This window comes from Diadema antillarum, unplaced genomic scaffold, assembly GCF_040938485.1.
Source record: "Diadema antillarum isolate AM-2024a unplaced genomic scaffold, OU_Dant_1.0 scf00000180, whole genome shotgun sequence".
Taxonomy (NCBI): domain Eukaryota; kingdom Metazoa; phylum Echinodermata; class Echinoidea; order Diadematoida; family Diadematidae; genus Diadema; species Diadema antillarum.
The window spans coordinates 3,923,860-3,928,217 of NW_027271069.1; the positions used below are offsets into that span (position 1 = coordinate 3,923,860).

The following is a 4,358-nucleotide window of genomic DNA, read 5'->3' on the forward strand; positions in this document are numbered from 1 at the left end:
AAGAATTAATTGACAGTAGAATTATGACATAGATTATAAATACATGTTCTGTAACACAGTGACTGTGACACCATGAGTTCTGAAAAGTGTGTACAAAACGTATGTACAATCTTATTGTCATATTCACAACTAATACATTTTCCCCTGTAGTTAGTAAGTAGCGATCAATTACAGTGAATGTTTGACATAGCTGTGTAGCACTCCAAGATTTAAAACATGACATGAATGAAATCATAATCCACTTATAAGAATAACAAAATAAGTAAAACTATGCACTGTAACACTTGTAAAATATGCATAGAAGAAAAACGGACGAGAGAGAGAGAGGTGTGCCACTGTTGTTTCTCATTCCCACCCAGTGTCTTCGACTTATTTTCCTGTAGTAACGTTGCAGCTCATCGCAGATATGTTGATTCAGTTGCATTTGTTGCTGAGCTTGTTGTTGTCTGTACTGGCTGATCTGACTCGGTTCAACATAGTCCATCAAGTCAAGACTCTCCTTGATCTTCCTGAAGAGTTCATACTTCTCACACCCTTGAACCAGAATGTAGAACGTCTCTTTGTCCTTCTTCGCCTTCTTTGAGAAAGATGTAACGCCCACCACTAATGTCACTTTGCTCCAACCTCTCGAGGGGTTTCTTCTGAGGTGCTTTGGACCTCTCAAAGGCTTTCTCTTCCGTTTTCCAATCCCTCCCTGGGCAAGCGCATACCCTGACATCCAACACATGACGTCCAAGGATATTCCCACTCTTGTTGTCTAGTGTGAAGACCAGCTGGATCTTTCTCCTGTTGAGCCCACCTACACATGATGTAAAACATTTGAAGGTGAAGAGGTACTTGGAGTACTCTGTGCCCACTTGAGGTGCGGTGTATAGGGCCACAAGGCTGTGACGTCCAGAGGAGAAATCTGTATAGTAGGCTGTTGAGGGATCATTTAACATAATTAGAATGACAGCTACTGAAAGTGCCACATACCGGAGAATTGTGCTTTAAGTAGGTCAACCTTTCTGAAGTCAACTGTCTTTCTAAAATTTGAAACATTGGACAAACCCCCTCTCCCAAGTCTCTCATCTCTCTATTTTCACTGCAGAGTCGTGTGAAGAAGACGATGCCCCTGATGGAGATGTTCAAGAAGATGACCAGTCAAGTAGACGTAAGTTTATTTAATGTATCTTAGAGTTACACCTTGTTTGCACACCATCCTATTACTGATATTCAGTTACTTTTATATTTATATTGCATCTGGCATCATTTCTTTTTTTTAAACAACTGTGTCCTCATGATATTCAAATTAAAAGAAGTTAAATGTACCTAGAAATACATCTACTGACATCACAGATATTTAACTGGTTAGTGTAGTGTTTGGTCAGTAATCCATATCTCAAGGTTTCTCAAAGGAATTTGTGTCTTCCAAACTTCTTTATTATATATTCTACTTCATTTTTTGCCAATAAAGTATTTCATGAAAACATTGTACTTCATGAAAATATGGGTGTATGGTGGGTATCCCTATGTCTACATGTAACATATCATAAGCTGAAATTGAGTAAACATGTTATTAGTAATGTGTCATGCTTAATCTTATTTTGCTCTTTCTGTTATCTTGAAGAATGTATGCATGGCCTAAATTTTGTATGCCTTCGCCCACCAAAGGTGGGTGCTGGAGGGATTATGTTTTCGGGTTGTCCGTCCGTCAGTCTGCTGTCTGTCCGTCCGTCGCGTTTTTGTTCTCGTGATGACTTCAGAACCATTTGACGAATCAACTCCAAACGAGGCTCATGTATGCATATGGGAGGAACAATGATCTGATTAGATGAGTGGGTCTCAAGGTCAAAGGTCAAAGGTCATAGAAGTCATATACATAAAAATGGGTTGTTCTCACAATAAGTTAACCATTTGACGGATCAACTTCAAACTTGGCTCATGTATGCATATGGGGAGGAACAATGGTCTGATTAGATTTGAAAGTCATGAGGTTAAAGGTCAAGGTCATAGATGTCACTGTATACATGAAAATTGCCCTTTCTCACGATAATTTAAGAACCATTCGATGGATCATCGTCATATATGGCTGACACGGTGTCATTTGAATAAGACCAATTTCCTACTTTAAATGTATCCTGATACATTTCCCATAATTAAAAGTGATATTCATGCACACTGGAGTGGTATGGTGCCATGGTATATTATTTGTAGTAATCTCAGATATTAAATGCAATAAACAGCATTAAGTTGTGTGGAGTGATTTAGTTGGCTATAAGATTGTACTTTGTGTTGCAACTATTTTTTTTTTCTAGAGCCCTCAGATGAGAGGGATGGAACTAAGTTAAGCAAGAGCCATGGAATTGGAAAGAGATCAAGAGGTAACTATTAGTACATATTTTTCTGATGGTCCTATTTCAACTTGGAAAAAGTTAAAAGCAAAGAACATGTATTTAGAAAGTTTAATAGAAAAGTACGAATGAATACAAAGTAGTCCAATTAATATCTGGGGGAGGGGAAATGCTTTTTCATTGGCTTTTAAAAGAGGTGCAAAAAAAGGCACAATAGAGAAAGAAAAAGAAGAACGGAAGAGAAGTTATAAATTCAACAATGGAATGTCCTCCTTTGTATAGGTGAAAAATGTCTGTGTCATATTTGCAGTTTTGATGCCCTCATACTTTGTGCGAACAAGCACTGTGTTTTTTCTTTGCTGTTTAATGTCCTCATACATTTATGGCAACAATTTCTGTGTTACATTTCTGTGTAAGGTCCTCGTACATTTATGCATACTAGTTCTGTGTTTCATATGTAACATTAATCCAAACAAGAACTGTTATTTTTGCAATGTAATATCCTCATGCATCTATGGAAATAAGTTCTGTGTTACATTTCTGTGTAAGGTCCTCGTACATTTATGCATACTAGTTCTGTGTTTCATATGTAACATTAATCCAAACAAGAACTGTTATTTTTGCGTTGTAATGTCCTCATACATTTATTGAAATAAGTTCTGTGTTACATTCACAGATGAATGTCCTCACAAAGTTGTTCAGTAAAGTACTGTACTACATTAGGAATACAGAATTTCTACACAGACACATGAAATTTTGTCCCAAATATTTCTCTCGCCTGCATAGTAGAAGCGAGACATAGGCGCCGTTTTTAAATGGCGGCGTCATCGACATAAAAAAACCTAACCTAAGGTTAAGTTTTCGAATTTTTAACATAATTTAGAAAGTATGCACATGCACATTCTATACAACTTTTAGGGATATTAAAGAATTTGTGTGATATTTCCATGTCACAAAGTCAAGAATGTAGCCATGAATTGCATAATGCAGGGGAGACTGCCAGTTGCACTCCACTTGTGCTAATTTATATGATTTTTTTTTTTTTTTTTAATACCACAGCCAAACTAAATTTGAAGGAGGTGTATAGGGATCAGCGTGTGGTTGGTCGGCTGGTCCGTCCGATGCAAATCTTCTTCCTCAGTTTCTGGGCAATGCTCATAAAATTTGGCACACACATTGGTCTTATGGTGAAGATATGCAAGACCTCTTTTTTGAATGTGTCAGAAACTGCATTGCCATGGTAACGGCATATGGCAATAAATCAGGTAGAAATATTGCGGATCGAACTACTTCCTAATTTTTCAAGCAAGACGTCATGTTTTAATGTGTTGGAAACTGCATTGCCATGGTAAATTAATGTAGGATATTAATGGGTTGTTTTTTTCTTCCCAGAGCTCTCAGATGAGAGCGATGGACCGTGTGGGACTATGAAGCCAAGCAGGAGCCATCCTGTTGCAAAGAGATCAAAAGGTAACCATTACATGTAGTTCATATTTTGCTGGTAGTCCTATTTTAAGGGGGTGTATTTACTTATCTCTCGGTCAACCCAAAGGTGGTGCCAGAGAAATTGTTTTTAGGTTGTCCATCCATAGATCCATCAGCTTAACCTAATCTCAAGAACTGTTTGAGATTAAAACTTTGAACCTGTTCAAAGCATGTATCACCCTGGGAAGAAAATCTGGAGATCTAGAGTATGAAGGTTAAAGGTCACAGGTCAAATTTAAAGAAATTTCAGGTTATAGCTTCTTTAACCCGTTGCCTATGGGAACCGGGTGGGCCCTGTACAAAGTCTATGGGGATTTACAGAATATAGTAGTGAATGGGTTAATATGATATGTCAAGGTAGTGAAGAGTCAAGACAACATACCTGTCGCGCTATGTTCAGGTTTATAATTCTATCACAGTTAAGTTACGTGTGAATACACAGAAAGTTGACTCAGACGTGAATCCATTTTGTTTGTATTAATCTTGAAGACCTTATTGGAAGCAAAAATTTGAATTGACAAATTAAACACTAATGGAATG

The 4,358-nt window shown here is 37.5% G+C and overlaps 1 long non-coding RNA gene across 1 annotated transcript; it reads left to right on the plus strand.

Moving 5' to 3' along the window:
* The first annotated feature begins 414 nt into the window (after nucleotides 1-414).
* On the plus strand, nucleotides 415-4,008 carry LOC139723103 (uncharacterized). Its single transcript, XR_011710323.1, has 3 exons — nucleotides 415-1,153; nucleotides 2,298-2,363; nucleotides 3,726-4,008. It is a non-coding gene; the product is annotated as an uncharacterized lncRNA (long non-coding RNA).
* Nucleotides 4,009-4,358: the final 350 nt, after the last annotated feature.